General features: G+C 48.2%; 1 long non-coding RNA gene across 2 annotated transcripts; it reads left to right on the plus strand.

The window, feature by feature from the left end:
• The first annotated feature begins 12,368 nt into the window (after positions 1–12,368).
• On the plus strand, positions 12,369–16,529 carry LOC123158265 (uncharacterized). Of its 2 annotated transcripts, XR_006479280.1 has the most exons (7): positions 12,369–12,780; positions 12,960–13,050; positions 13,239–13,328; positions 13,424–14,789; positions 14,941–15,238; positions 15,713–15,770; positions 15,879–16,529. It is a non-coding gene; the product is annotated as an uncharacterized lncRNA (long non-coding RNA). The 2 variants fall into 2 exon arrangements; XR_006479279.1 differs by having other exon boundaries at positions 13,239–14,789.
• Positions 16,530–16,832: the final 303 nt, after the last annotated feature.

Raw genomic sequence — 16,832 nt, forward strand, 5'->3', positions numbered from 1 at the left:
GAAGTTTTTAGTCAGGCCCTGTTTGGAAGGTGACTGAGGGAGTCCCGGATTAGGAGGTGTCCGGATAGCCGGACTACCATCATGGGCCGAACTATCATCGGCCGGACTATCATCATCATCGACCGGACTCCAAGACTATGAAGATACAAGATTGAAGACTTCGTCCCGTGTCCGGATGGGACTTTCCTTGGCGTGGAAGGCAAGCTTGGCGATACGGATACGTAGATCTCCTACTATTGTAACCGACTCTATGTAACCCTAGCCCTCTCCGGTGTCTATATAAACCGGATGACTCTAGTCCGTAGAACCACAACAACAACCATTACAATCATACCATAGGCTAGCTTCTAGGGTTTAGCCTCCTTGATCTCGTGGTAGATCCACTCTTGTAAACATCCACAATATCAATATCAATCAAGCAGGACGTAGGATTTTACCTCCATCAAGAGGGCCCGAACCTGGGTAAAACATCGTGTCCCTAGTCTCCTGTTACCATCCGCCTAGACGCACAGTTCGGGACCCCCTACCCGAGATCCGCCGGTTTTGACACCGACATTGGTGCTTTCATTGAGAGTTCCTCTGTGTCGTCACCGATAGGCTTGATGGCCTCTTCAATCGACAACGACGCAGTCCTGGGTGAGACCTTTCTCCCCGGACAGATCTTCGTATTCGGCGGCTTCGCACTGCGGGCCAACTCACTTGGCCATCTAGAGCAGATCGAAAGCTACGCCCCTGGCCGTCAGGTCAGGTTTGGAAGCCTAAACTTCACGGCCGATATCCGCGGGGATTTGATCTTCGATGGATCTGAGCCACAGCCGAGCGTGCCGCGCTGTCACGATGGGTACGACCTAACTCTGTCGCCGGACAGCACCTTGGAGGCCGCACACGAATCCGCTCCGACCCATAGTCCGGAGCCGATCGCACGGATCGAGGACGGATGGCTGGACACCGCCTCGGGAGCTGGAACTTCCACGGCGATGGAGCCGAACACTTACCTTGTCCCGCATAAAGCTCATGACTCCGAGGTGCCGGACTCTCTGCCGAACTCCGAACCTCCTGCGCCCCTGCCAGTCGAATCCGACTGGGCGCCGATCATGGAATTCACCGTTGCGGACATCTTTCAGCACTCACCTTTCGGCGATATCTTAAATTCGCTGAAGCATCTCTCGCTATCCGGAGAGCCCTGGCCGAACTACGGCCAGGATGGTTGGGATGCGGACGACGAAGAAATTCAGAGCCCACCCACCACCCACTTCGTAGCCACCGTCGACGATCCAACCGACGTACTCGACTACGACTCCGAAGACATCGACGGTATGGACGACGATGCCGGAGACTATCAAGAACCAGTGCCTACAGGACACTGGAAGACCACCTCGTCATATGACATATATATGGTGGACACCCCAAAAGATGGGGACGGCGAAGAAGCAACGGAGGCCGATTCCTTAAAGAAACGGCCCAAGCGCCGACATCAGCGGCGCCGCTCTAAATCCCGCCATAGCAAGAATAGAGATTCCGGCACAGGAGATAATAACACCCCAGAAAGTGCCGAAGACAACCCCCTCCAGCACGATCCAGTGCAGGAGGAGGCAGAAGCAAGCCCTCACGAGAGGGCGGCAGACGAAGAGGTCGAGGATGATAATTACTTACCTCCCTCCGAAGACGAGGCAAGCCTCGACGACGACGAATTCGTCGTGCCTAAGGATCCCGTCGAACAAGAGCGTTTCAGACGCAGGCTAATGGCCACGGCAAACAGCATAAAGAAAAAGCAGCAACAACAGATGGACCGAGGTGCTCGCGGCCGAAGAGTATGAACTCGAACGCCCCTCCAAAAGTTACCCAAAACGCAAGTTGCTCCCCCGACTAGAGGAGGAAGCGTACAAACCTGCATCACCAGCGCACAATACGGCAGACCGACCACCTTGTGGCCGCGACAGAGAGGCGTGCAAGCCCTCCACCAAAACCGTACCCCGGCACCGCTCAAAAAGCATGAAGCCACGGGGGAACGCGCCGGACTTGCTGGATATATTGGAGGACAAGGGAAGACAATCCAGATCTATCTATGGATCACGTGGGCACCCCAAGACCCACGACGAATACCGTCGCGCCGGATACAACTACTCCGGCCGGGCCGAACACAGCAGACAACGCTCTCTCGAGCTACGTCGCGATATTTCTCAATACAGAGGCGCCGCGCACCCACTATGCTTCACTGACGAAGTAATGGATCATCAAATCCCTGAAGGGTTTAAACCCGTTAATATCGAATCCTACGATGGCACAACAGACCCCGCGGTTTGGATTGAGGATTATCTCCTCTATATACATATGGCACGTGGCGACGATCTTCACGCCATCAAATATCTCCCGCTCAAGCTTAAAGGACCAGCTCGGCATTGGCTTAACAGCCTGCCCGCAGAGTCAATTGGATGCTGGGAAGACCTGGAAGCCGCATTCCTCGACAACTTCCAGGGCACGTATGTGCGACCACCGGACGCAGATGACCTAAGCCACATAATCCAGCAGCCAGACGAATCGGCCAGGCAATTCTGGACACGGTTCTTAACAAAGAAAAATCAAATCGTCGACTGCCCGGATGCAGAGGCCCTCGTTGCCTTCAAACATAACATCCGCGGCGAGTGGCTGGCCCGGCACCTAGGACAGGAAAAGCCGAAATCCATGGCAGCCCTCACATCACTCATGACCCGCTTCTGTGCGGGAGAGGATAGCTGGCTAGCTCGCAGCAACAACCTCAGCAAAAACGCTGGCAGTCCGGATACCAAGGACCGCAATGGCAGGTCGCGTCGAAACAAAAACAAACGCCGCATTAACGGCGACAGCAATGAGGATACGGCAGTCAACGCCAGATTCCGAGGCTCCAAGCCCGGTCAACGGAAGAAGTCATTCAAAAGAACCACTCCGGGCCCGTCCAATTTGGACCGAATACTCGACCGCTCCTGTCAAATACATGGAACCCCCGAAAAGCCAGCTAACCACACCAACAGAGATTGTTGGGTATTCAAGCAGGTAGGCAAATTAATCGCCGAAAACAATGACAAGGGGCTACATAGCGATGACGAGGAAGAGACCCGGCCGCCGAACAACAGAGGACAAAAGGGATTCCCCCCTTAAGTTCGGATGGTAAACATGATATACGCAACGCATATACCCTAGAGGGAGCGGAAGCGTGCACTAAGGGACGTATACGTGATGGAGCCAGTCGCCCCAAAATTCAACCCATGGTCATCTTGCCCGATTACTTTCGATCGAAGAGACCATCCGACCAGTATCCGCCATGGCGGATTCGCCGCATTGGTTTTAGACCCAATCGTCGATGGATTTCACCTCACGAGAGTCCTGATGAACGGCGGCAGTAGCCTGAACCTGCTTTATCAGGATACAGTGCGAAAGATGGGCATAGACCCTTCAAGGATTAAACCTACAAAGACAACCTTCAAAGGTGTCATACCAGGTGTCGAGGCCAGTTGTACAGGCTCAGTTACACTGGAAGTGGTCTTCAGATCCCCGGATAATTTCAGAAGCGAGGAGTTAATCTTCGACATAGTCCCATTCCGCAGTGGCTATCACGCTCTCTCGGACGAACCGCGTTCGCAAAATTCAACGCGGTGCCGCATTATGCATACCTTAAGCTCAAGATGCCAGGCCCTCGAGGAGTCATCACGGTCAATGGAAACGCGGAACGCTCCCTCCGAACGGAGGAACATACAGCGGCTCTCGCGGCAGAAGTACAGAGCAGCCTTTTAAGGCAATTTTCGAGTCCGACCGTTAAACGACCGGACACGGCCAAACGTGCCCGGAGCAACATCAACCAAGACCACCTGACACATTCCGAGCACGCGTAGCAATGCGGCCTCAACCCCAGCCCTCGCACAGTTGTAAGACAAACTCTCCGCGTACATAATTACGCCCTGGAGATACCATGGGCATAGGGGGAGAGGCACCACCACAACAGACCCAGAGTGCGGTTCGACCACACCAGGGGCTCCCAAGTGTGTCGCTCTTTTTATCTTTTATTTCTCTCTTTTTCATACAGAACTCTGTCCGGCGGCGAACCTGCCAAACTCATGATGAAACAGCTAGGGCGGGACAAAGGCTGCGACGAACACTCAGGTGGTCTCCATTACGAGCATTAAATTTGTCAAATACACCATTCCGCGGCCTACCCCTAGAGGGAGACGCCTTTAATCCGTCCAATCCCTTGCTTTCCGCACTATTTGTATCATTCCGCACTCATAGCAAATCTTCTCGAATAAAATGCAGCACTGTTTTGCCCATAATTGCATTACCTTATATATATATATATATATATATATATATATATATATATATATATATATATATATATATATATATATATGTTCATTTACGACATGTTGCATCCGTACATTTTGGTACGGCCAAATACACTAGGGGCTTATGTTCCCCGCATTATGGTGTGATCAAGTCCGCACACTTTCACAAGTGCGGCACCCCGAACTTATAGCATTATATGAATCGGCTCCGAATCATGTCTTGGGTCAATAGTTGGGTTTGCCCGGCTCCCATGTTTGGCACCTTACGTTCCGTTCTATCGGCTAAGGTAGCACTGGGAGAACCACTGCGATTGCGCCCCGGTTGAGCCGGGTTAACGCCTCAGTGGAGAAAGCTAAAACTGACTGTCATGATAAGGCGAGAGACTGGTCGCTATTCGAGAGGTCTTTTCGGGTCCTTAAAGACCTACGCCGCTTCGAGCGAAGTACCGGATAATTTCCGACGAAGGCGTGGATAGCGCCCCGAATTTGGTCTTCCGAATACAAGGGGCTTCGCCGAAATTTAAAATTATAGAATTCTATGGCTAAGTGAGAGTGTTCAAGCACTATAAGTCCGGTTGCCTTGTTTGTTGTGTTGAGCGCCTCCCTAGATGGACCCAAAAATGGGAACAAGAGTGCTCAAGTTTATCCCGAACACCCCAGCACTCGTGGCATGGGGGCTGAAGCCGACGACTTGCCATCTCTTAGATTTAATAAACGGCCGCACAGAAGATAATATTTTAAATTAACAAGCATTGCTTAGCGCATATGAACAAAGTTTTCAACGCACAGGATAACACATTGCGAATTTACTCAATAATTACATCCCTGGGGCACTCATCCGCAATCTTGCGGGCACCCTTCAGGACAGTCTTATAGTACATCTCGGGCGTACGATATTCCTTGCCCGCTGGTGGCGCGTCAGTGATTAGCTTCTCCGCATCCAGCTTGTCCCAATGCACCTTTGCGCGGTCAAGGGCCCGACGAGCACCTTCAATACAGGCGGAGCGCTTGATAACCTCCACCCAGGGGCATGCATCCACCAACCGTTGCACGAGGCCGAAGTAGCTCCCAGGCATGGCCTCTCCAGGCCACAGCCGGACTATGAGGCCCTTCATGGCCTGCTCGGCCACCTTGTGGAGCTCGACCAGTTGCTTCAGCTGGTCGCTAGGGGGCACCGGATGGCCGGCCTCAGCATACTGAGACTAGAAGACCTTCTCCGTTGAGCTCCCCTCCTCGACTCAGTAGAATGCGGCGGCATCAGACACGCTGCGAGGCAGATCTGCAAACGCCCCTGGAGAGCTCCGAATTCGGGTAAGTAACACGTAATTTACATTCACATGCTTGCTTTGCATGAAAAATGCCTTACCCGCCGCTATCTTCCTCACCAACTCAATCTCCTGAAGGGACTTATGGGCATCGGCCTTGGCAGTTTTGGCACTTTCGAGAGCCGAGGCAAGCTCGGACTCTCGAGTCTTTGAGTCACGCTCCAAACTCTCATGCTTTTCCATGAGAGCCTGGAGCTCTTGCCGAACCACCGCCACCCGCGCCTCCTGCTTTTCTCGCTCTGCCTGTTCCGTGGCCGCATTGCGTTCGACCGCGGACACGGCCTCCTTCAGGGTCGCCACCTCGTTTGTGGCCCTTGTAGTACCCATGTTATCCTTGTTATTTTTTATTGCAACCTAAATCCTTTTCTGTAAGGTACAAGTTCAAAGTGGTGTTACTCACCTTCTTTGTCCTGGAGCTGCTTCTTGGCGCGGCCGAGCTCTTGCTCGGACCGCTCGAGCTCCTGCTTCAAAGCACCGACCTCCGCAGTCAGTGCGGCAGAGGTCAGCAGCGCAGCCTGCAACCCATATTGACATAATTTTTTAGCAACCCTGCGTATATCTTTTTTTTCAGATCCTCAGTCCGGCTTTTCTTTCCGAACACCGAACAGAGCATCAGGGGCTACTGTCTATGCGGTATTACATTGCATATTTTTAACTTCCTACCTCAAAGCCTGATAGAAGGCTATTGCAGGCTTCAGTCAGCCCGCTCTTGGCAAGCTGTACCTTCTGAATCACCGCACTCATAATAGTGCGGTGTTCTTCCTCGATGGAAGCGCTCTGCAGCGCCTCCAACAAATTGTCCGGCACCTCCGGTTGGACGGAAGCTGCCGGCGTCACGGTCTTGCCCTTCGTGCGAAGGGGCTGCCGGCCAGACTCCGGAACCACTGCGGGTTCTGATGTGGAGTCCGGCGCAAAGTCCGGGAGGCCGCCTTGTGGCGCCTCCGGAGCCTCCCCCTGATGGGTCCCTTCTTGGGATCCCACCTCGGCGTCCTCGGTGTCGCGAGGGTGGAGGCGGTCGGGATGGAGTCTACATCCGACGGAGCCAACGACCCACTCGATGAAGCGGGGAGATCATCATTGGCCGGACTACAGGCAGCATGCGGCATCAGAATGACACTATGTGACGCAGAAAAAGAAATTATAAATCATTCAGGAATTCGGATACTTACGATCTCGCCGGAGGCCTGGCCCTTGAAGGTCATTCTTCCTCGCCAACGTTGATGTTGGCGGAGCTGTCCGGGGGAATAGTCCTTCCCCTCTTGGACCCTTCGGCCTCCCCTGTTGGGGAAGCCTTCCTCTTCCTCTCTCCCTCCTCTGGGAGAGAGTCCTCTTTCTCCTCCTCATTTTCAGGGGATGAGTCCGCCCCGGAGTCGTCGGACACCTGAAAACGGGAACTCTTTCGAGCACCCGTGGCCTCCTTCTTGGCCTTCTTCTCCGGCACCACGTGCGGTTCCGGAACCAGCAGCCTCGCTAGATGGGCGTCTACTGGGTTTTCTGGCATAGGAGCCGGGCAGATAATATGCTCCGCCTTCCTCATCCAGTCCTGTCAAAGGAAAAGGGGAAATTAAAACCCGCATAGAGTCAAACTATGAAAAGCAAGTGTCCCGTAAAGGGGTAGAATCACTTACCTCGTCGGCTTGACGCTGTGAGCGAAATCCGCGATCTTCAGTCGTGGATGCGGGGGCTTCGGCACCCTTAAATAGCACCCTCCAGGCGCCTTCGTATGTCGTGTCGAAGAGCCCGCTCAGTGCCTGGTGCTGTTCCGGATCGAACTTCCACAGATTGAATGCCCGCTCCTGGCATGGGAGAATCCGGCGGACGAGCATGACTTGGACCACGTTAACCAGCCTGAGCTTCTTCACCAGCTTCTGGATACAGGCTTGGAGTCCCGTCAGCTCCTCCGAACTGCCCCATAGCAAGCCCTTCTCTTTCCAGGAGGTGAGCTGTGTGGGGATACCAGATCTGAACTCAGGGGCCGCCGCCCACGTAGGGTCACGCGGCTCGGTGATATAGAACCACCCCGATTGCCACCCCTTGACGGATTCCACGAAGGCCCCTTCAAACCAAAGGACGTTGGGCATCTTGCCCAACATGGCGCCTCCGCACTGCGCTTGAGTGCCCTTCACTACCTTCGGCTTGACATTGAAGGTCTTGAGCCACAAGCCGAAGTGGGGCTGGATGCAGAGGAAGGCCTCGCACACGACGATAAACGCCGAGATGTTGAGGATGAAGTTCGGCGCCAGATCATGGAAATCCAGGCCGTAGTAGAACATGAGCCCCCGGACAAAGGGGTGAAGTGGAAAGCCCAGTCCGCGGAGGAAGTGGGGAAGAAAAACGACCCTCTCATGGGGCCTGGGGGTGGGGATGAGCTGCCCCTCGTCGGGCAGCCGGTGCGCAATGTCGCCGGACAGGTAGTCGGCGCTGCGCAGTCTTTTGATGTGCTCCTCCGTAACGGAGGAGGTCATCCACTTGCCTCCCGCTCCAGACATGATTGGGGAAGGTTGAGACGAGATGTGCGGGCTTGGGCGCTGGAGCTCGAGTGCGCGGAGATGGATAAGCAAAGGAGGAAGAAGGCGTAGGTGAAAAGGTGAATCCTTATCCCTTATATGGGCGAGCGAAGTCTACGCGTCCCCCACCGGCCTGGTAAAACTCGCTTATCCCCCAAGCATCACCATCAATGGCGCGGTTGGGTTACCCACGTCCGTATTGATGAGAATCCCGGATTAAGGGGGAACACGATCTCTGCTTCGACAAGACGTGCCAAGGAAACCGCTTCGCTAAATGCACTGAGGTGGTAGAGTAAAAAACGATTCAAGTAATGGCTTGGTAGCGGCGTGGCGTCATGCCACAAAAAAACGTCAGCAGATTGAACTTGTGTATATATTATTCTCTCTATGGTGGAATGTGGAATTTATTTTGCAGAGCCGGACACTATCCTGGTGTTCATAATCTTCTATCATTCGGAGGAGGAACCCGCCTTGCAATGCCGAGCAATATACGCGCCGGACTTATCGTCATTGAAGCCTGGTTCAGGGGCTACTGAGGCAGTCCCGGATTAGGAGGTGTCCGGATAGCCGGACTACCATCATCAGCCGAACTATCATCGGTCGGACTATCATCATCATCGACCGGACTCCAAGACTATGAAGATACAAGATTGAAGACTTCGTCCCGTGTCCGGATGGGACTTTCCTTGGCGTGGAAGGCAAGCTTGGCGATACGGATACGTAGATCTCCTACTATTGTAACCGACTCTATGTAACCCTAGCCCTCTCCGGTGTCTATATAAACCGGATGGCTCTAGTCCGTAGAACCACAACAACAACCATTACAATCATACCATAGGCTAGCTTCTAGGGTTTAGCCTCCTTGATCTCGTGGTAGATCCACTCTTGTAAACATCCACAATATCAATATCAATCAAGCAGGACGTAGGGTTTTACCTCCATCAAGAGGGCCCGAACCTGGGTAGAACATCGTGTCCCTAGTCTCCTGTTACCATCCGCCTAGACGCACAGTTCGGGACCCCCTACCCGAGATCCGCCGGTTTTGACACCGACAGTGACTACTACTAGTCAGCATTAAATGTCTCAGTATTAAATGTCCCTTATGCAACCCCAATTAGAGGAGAGAGAGGGGGACTTTAGTCAGTAAAAGTCAGGGGTGTTTGGAGGTTTACTGACTAAAGGTGACTACTACTAGTCTCTAGTCAGTAAAAATTGGGGGTGGGGTGACTAGGGACTAAACTAGTTTTAGTCACCCACTAGTCAGGGGTGTTTGGAGGTTTACTGACTAAATGTGACTACTATTAGTCTCTAGTCTCTAGTCTCTAGTGATCCAAACACCCTCTAAGTTACCGGAACATCACACACTCCAAGAAACAATGAGTCTATAACCTAATAAATACATTGTTGCATGACACTACATAGATGTTCCTACCCACTATGATGGTAGTAACATAGTCTAGGAAAATGTGTAAGTTACTAGCTTATGTTCTTACCCATTGTGACCAGCCTTAGAACAATCAGCTAAACTTGGGATAAAAGCATGATTTTTTTTGTTTACAATCTATTTTCTGGGGGGAACTCTATTTTATTTCTTGCATACATAAACAAAACCGTGTGTGAGTCTCTCTCTCTCTCTCTCTGTGTGTGTGTGTGTGTGTGTGTGTGTGTTGTCGCATGGAGGCAATCGGCCAATTGCTCTACTCATGACTGGCCGGGCGGTGGCGCGGGAGGCCCGCATGTGCAGGGTACCGATCTAATCGGTGTTGGCGCATGCTTCGATGTTGCCCTCCTCTTTCCTGCCCTTAATTGTGGTGTCGATCCGAGGAGGGCTTCCCTTCATACCCTAACCAGGTCTGTGCATACCGATGCCGAAGGACTGGTCACCTTCAATTTTTGGACTGCCACCAAGGAGTGTGGATCTTTCCCTCAGACTACGGATCCATCCCCTCACCCGATCGTCGGGGTGCTCACCCTTTGCCCACTGGGGCAGGGTGAGCCGGTGGTATCTTGATTTGTCTGTGTTCATGGTCTGACCACGGGCTTGGGGGTTGTCTAGGGGTGGGGAAGGAGTGGCCTTACCACCCGTTCCTTCGGTGCTTGATGGCGGCATGCTTGGGACCGACAGTACTGGAGGCCATAGATGACGGGGCGATGGCCCTAGGTAGCGGTTAGGACTCAGGGCCCCTGGGTGCGGACTTCATGGTTGGCTCTCAAGCAAGCTACATTGAGGCTTATGTTGGCAGGGTGAGTCGGTCATCCTGGTGGTGAGGTACGCTGTGGTGGGTGGTCCTAGCAAAGTGGTCGCAGGTTGTGGTGGCCTAGCCCTTAGTTCACGATATGGATCTGGAGTGTCCGGTATTATGTGGACGTCTCCCTGTTGTGGTGAAATTGTGGGGTGTGGGAGGTGCCGAGCGAAAGCTTTGCTTCTCAGACGTTAGAGGCGGCGTGCCTCCAGGTGTCACATTCCTGTTAGGGCACCGACGTGGCCCCCGAAACTCAGGGTGAAAACCTTTGCCGCTTTGGCGCGACTGCGGCGGCGCTTTGCATCGTGACTCTCCGGACATCGTTCATGAGTATATCTTTCCCTAATCTCTCCCTAATAATAAAGCACGGATTGGGTCTCCGGGTTCACCGTTGCGGCGTTTTTGCAAAGAAGTCCCTGTGCTTTTTGACAATTAACCCGCAGTACAGTTTTGAGTGGTGAACAAAGGGAAAACATTTCGTGTATTGGCTTGGGACTCGGCTTGGCCTTTAGGGAAAAAACTAGCAAACATGCCCGTGCGTTGCAACGGGAGACAAAAAAGTTACACGCCAGCCAAATAAGTATGACTCAATACCCCAAATTATGAGTGTTCTTTATTTTCACATGGTGGCTCACCATGTTTCCACTTATCTTTCTTCCCACACCCTCGTTGATGATGTACACGATATGCATGTGATCGCAATGCATTTGACGTGGTAAATCCCAAGGCAATGAGCTTGCCACTGCATGGCACGCGCGCTAGAGATTGTTTAAAACTTTAAAAACAAATTTCATGGACCACAAACTACTCCTAGCGCCTAGACATAAAAAGACTTTCCAAAAACTACCCAAATCCTAGACATGAAAGACTTTTGAATCGACGAACATTTTTTCTAATCGAGAAACATTTGTTTTAAAATTTTGGGCATTTTTAAAATGCATGAACATTTGTTTTGTTCAGACGAACATTTTTTGAAATGCATGAATTGTTTTCGAATTCATGAACATTTGTTTTGTTCAGACGAACATTTTTTGAAATGCATGCATATTTTTTGAATTGATGAACATTTTTTGAGTTAGCAAACCTTTTTTGTATCGATAAACTTTTTTATAATTGGGGAACAAATTTTGAAAAATTGTGATTTTTTTATAATTTGCGAACAGTTTTGTGAATCACCAAAAAAATGAAAACTGCGGAAAATTTATGAGTTCTCACACATTTTTTGAATTCATAAACATTCTATGATTTCTCGAATATTTTTCTCAAAGCTTGCAACCTTTTGTAATTTGAAAATCTCGAATTAATTTAAAGAAGGAAAAACAAAAACAGAAATGAGAAAAGAAAAAACGAAATGAAAACAGAATAGGGGCGTCACGCCCCACGGGCCGGCCCATGAACGCGTATGTGGGAGGGAGGAGGTGCTTGACAAAAAGGTAGAGGAAATAGGACGACCCTGGGGATCGAATCCGGGTCTGCGCGGTGGAGAAGATATGCTTCAACCACTGAGCTGGTAGAGCGTCTGTGACATTCGCGGGGTATTTATTTTATAAACTCCTGTGCGCGACGATGACTTTAAATCGAATCGTTTTCTTGACTTATGAGTGGCACAGCGAGTAATTTATAGCAACTTTAAGGGTATTTTTTTTTACGGACGACCAGAAGCACTATTTGCTTTATTAGTAAAAAAATAAAATTAGTATAGTATTAGTAAGTATAGTATAGTATTAGTATTAGTATTAGTATTAGTATAGTATTAGTATTAGTATTAGTATTAGTATTAGTATTAGTATTAGTATTAGTATTAGTATTGGTATTAGTATTAGTATTAGTATTAGTATTAGTATTAGTATTAGTATAGTATTAGTATTAGTATTAGTATTAGTATTAGTATTAGTATTTGTATTAGTATTAGTATTAGTATTAGTATTAGTATTAGTATTAGTAGGGAGGAAAGATATAGCACGGCGGCCTGTCCTCTCTGAGTACGCACAACAGTACGGGTCATCTTCCTGGGGACGGCACGGCAGCGCCGCCATGAATCAAGCCGCCGCGCGCGGCCGGTATACCTTTCCCGCTACCCTCCAGCAGCGCGGCCGTTGCCCTTTTCTTCCCCTCCTCACCCGCCCCAACTCCTCACCCCCAGCCTCCTCGGCCTCAACGCGGACGTCTCCGATTTGGATAGGATTCGACGCCGCCACGCGCGGCCGGTCTTCATCTCTAGCTATCCTCCAGCAGCGCCGCCGTTGCCCTGTTCTTCGCCTCCTCACCCGCCCCAACTCCTCACCCCCAGCCTCCTCCGCCTCGAGGAGGACGGCTCCGATTTGGAGCTCAAGTACTGCCTCCTGACACCTCCATCCCCAAGTACGTGCTCCCGTCAGACGAGGACGAGGTGCGTACTCTGCTTTTTTCTACTGGCTACAAGGACAAATTTAAGATCTTGAATTAAAGGATTCTAAGGTTGAATAGAAGGGGGAACAGAAAGAATGGGTAGCAATTTGTTCGGGGATTTTATTTTTTGTGCCAACCTCTAATATCCCCTTCTCTGCCATGGATTTGGATGCTTTGCAGATTTGGATTGGGGCGCAACAGAGATGAGGAAGGACAAAGCATGAATAGCTCCAGTGAGAGTGAACGGATATGAACACCACAACCCTCTCAGGTGGGATTGCCATATTCTATGCTCATATTCAAATTATCATCTAATGTTTGGCCAAAGGCTCCATATATAATTTGATCTTTGATTCCTAGATCGCTAACCACATGTGCCATTTAATTTCATAGTATCTATTATTTTTTCCTGTTCTTCAAATCTTTGAGAGGTAGTCTGATTTGCCGTGGTTTTTGCAGGGGTTGTTGGCTGATCAGGATACCCAATTCTCAAACAAGCATGCTGAGATGCTCAAGATATGGAAGTTCGCCCACAAGCTCGACCACCAGGTTTTTTTGGTTCATGTTCAATGGGAGGCGAATAGTGTAGAGAGGGTATCTGATGCAAGTCCAAGGTAAACATTTGTTTCTTTTATTGTGTTTAGGTGAACATGTCAAAGGTGCAGATGGACATGATGAAGCCGTGAATTGTCACGCAAGTCACTGAGCTTCTTGGGTTCGAAAAACTACCTAACTGCTATTATCCTGAATTTAGTTTTATCTAAACTAAGAGGACCACAAGTGCTTCTCTAACAAAGAATTACTCATTTGGTGTTCTTTTGCACTGCTGATTTTAGTTCAAATTGGTGTCAGTGCGACCTTTTTGTCATGTTGGATAAGGCTTTCTGTATCACATGGATGTGACCTGTAGTATGGTGTAGAAAAGTGATGAAAGGTATTAGTTTGAATTAATTTGGCAGCAATAGTTTATCAAGTTTTTGCCAAGCCAGCTATTTGTAGAATTTCTGCAGCTGTACTTTGTGCCATCTCCCTCATGTAGATATATATATACTAGCAGACTAGCACGTAAATTATTTACATCAAAACTGAGACATATCTATATATGATGGAGGCATTTCTTTCTTTATATTCAGCAGTACCTCTTGCTGCTATAAAGAAAGTAGAAACATGGTTGATAAATAATCACATTGTTCTGCCCATTTTTCATTTCACAATCCATTACAATTGTTATGTCCTTGCAATCATACCACTACACATGACGCTTCCTAGATCTGGAACCCAACCAAAGCACAATCAAGTTTGATTTGTGCTGTTATTGGGCCTCGCTGCGACCCTGATGTTTTTGGGCCAAGTTGGGCAGAATCTGCTCATGCTTATAATAAAACAAGTTTGTTAACAGATTAAATAGTCGCACCTAGCTTCTTACAGCTAATTCTATCAAGTTTTTTTAAAAAAATTCTATCAATTTATATATGCCTATAAGTATGAGAATTAACAAGCAGCCTGAGAATAAACTGACGGAGGGTGAGCTGTGTTTAGCAAAAAGTATCACCTGGTTAGCGTAATAAATAAAAGGAGTTGGGGATTGTTGGCTGCCAAACGAAAAATCTCAGGAAGCCTAAATAAAAGGGATCGTGGGCTGCGAATCAAAAAACCCTGTTTAGTATAAATAAAGGAAATTGTGGGCTCTGAAATGAAAAATTCCGGTTGACATAAATAAAGGAGATTGTGGGCTACGAAACAAATAATCTCAGTTGAGCACGATTGTTGTATGCTAAACGAAAAATAAAAGCGACTGTGGTCTGTGAAACAAAAAATAAGCAAAGGCCTCCCGGTTGGCATAAATAAATGCTATGAAACGAAGAAAATAAATAAATGGGCATGGTTGAACAATTTCAGTATTTTATACTAATACTATTTTCATTTAAAGGCTGAATTTTGTCACCCCGTTGCAACACACGGGCATATGTCCTAGAAGATATTTGGAATGCAGAGTTCATGAAAACAAATGTTAGTCCTTTTTTCTTCTTTTGAAAAGCTCTCTTCATTCTTTTTCTCGTCTATTCTTACTGCTTGAGAATTGTTGCAGTCCGTACCATGTATCCACCGTTTCCTAAGGAGAGTGTTCCTATGCTAAAAGTTGTTGTTTTGTCTGTTGCAGATTTGTGCGGTCTAAATAGTACTGTATTTAGTTTTCTGGAAGGGTGCAAAAGGCATACTGGGCTTCCTGTGTATACTGATTGCTAAATGATGCAATAGTATTTGTGCGGTGGGGGAGTGTCATTCCCTGTGTTTACTGATTGGCCTCACCCTCTTAAGAGATCTAACCCTTGTCACCATAAGGAAAAAAGCAAAGAGTATTATGACGCCATAAAGTTTGAATTCAGAGAAGTATATGCTGAAGAACACCAGAATTAGTCTTCATGAACCATCATCGCCTTGTTGATGATGCTTCACATGTAAGTTTTCTGGTCCTTTGACAAGGTCTTCCAATTATTCAGAAGCGATGTCAAATGGTATGTACCATTTTTTATTTTAATTTTCTTGATGAATTGTTAAGTTGAGCACGGATGCTTGCATTTCCATTTGGGAAAAAGAGAGGATAAAGTGATGGATTGGAGCTTTGGCGGAACAATATTACTATCTAGAAAATTCATGGCAACTGGGCCAATGGTTGAACATATAAATCGTTTTGAAGTGAATTATTTTGTGACTCTCAGCCTCAGTACTACCTTGTCGATTTATACTTAGAGGACCAGAGAGCAAAATCCAAAGCAAAGCCCTACACATGCCTGCCCATCTGGCGCATGGCTGTGTTTTGAGCAATTTTAGGCCATTAAGCATCATATTCATGCAGCACCTGCTCAAAAGGAGCAACTGCATTTTGTCTATAATGCATGTTTGACTGAAATTCCTGTTTCTATTTTATTCAGAGCGCCCACAAATTAAACAACCTATGAAATGGCCAGAAGGGACCGGATATCCTACTTGGTATGTGGTTTTAGAAGCGACTTAGGTTCCAGCTTGCTGTGAATTTTATGATTTATCACTACTATAATGTTAACTACTTAACTCGATACTGAAAGATTGGAGCCGTAGTATTTGCAGAGGAATTCCGAACAGGCTTCATTAATTCAGTAAAGGCCTATGTAGAAACATCTATGACTTCACTAGAGAGTGGATCTGCACTCGAGGAGCAGCTCGAGCAGCTCTGCGCACATGCCTAGACCTACTTTCCTGTCGGCGTTGTTGATATGTGTGTTCTGTATCATTCTTTACGTCTAGCGTGTGATGTAATCCATTTTCAGACTTTTTCACCAGTGGAAGCATATATTTTACGAGCTGAATCAATAGATGTTCATTGAGTTTCATGTAAAAAGCGCATGTACATTCTCACCAAAAACAAGAAAGTGTGTGTGTGCCCGACCTTCTCCCGCTGCGACCTTGACCAGGAAGCACGTCAAACAGAAATGCCAATCTTTACACCAGCATCAAGCCCCTAGAAAAGTCTATCACCTGTATCTTTGCATATCACCGAGATGGAGCCAGAAGACAATTTTTTTATCTTTAGGTGTTAACTCCTTGTGACAGGTATATGTGAGTATCATCGTTGTGTAGAGATAGAAATATTCACATTAGCAAACCTTTAGCTTAAGGTGTGACTGGTACCCAATTACTCTTGGTCTCACTATTTTATCTTTTTGCTGGACATTTTACATCTCTTTTGATTACTAAGCCTTTTATTTTCTACTTTATGTTCTGGTGTCAGCTGAAACAAGAACACGGGGTACATCATTTTGCTTCTAACCTCACGCAATTAAGGGAATTTCTTTCTTTCTTTAAGCATCATCAGATTTTCGCTCTTTGTTTCAAGAATATGGTCCTCGGTACATGTGATTATGTTAAATATTGTTTTGCTACTTGCAAAGTTGTTTAAGTGGTCAATTGTTTTTCAGGTTTCTAAGCATTTTTCTATAGTACCCGTTGCAACACACGGGCATTTGTGCTAGTCTCTCCCTAATAATAAAGCACGGATTGGGTTTCCGGGTTCAC

Source organism: Triticum aestivum, chromosome 7B (genome assembly GCF_018294505.1).
Source record: "Triticum aestivum cultivar Chinese Spring chromosome 7B, IWGSC CS RefSeq v2.1, whole genome shotgun sequence".
NCBI classification, from domain to species: Eukaryota; Viridiplantae; Streptophyta; class Magnoliopsida; order Poales; family Poaceae; genus Triticum; species Triticum aestivum.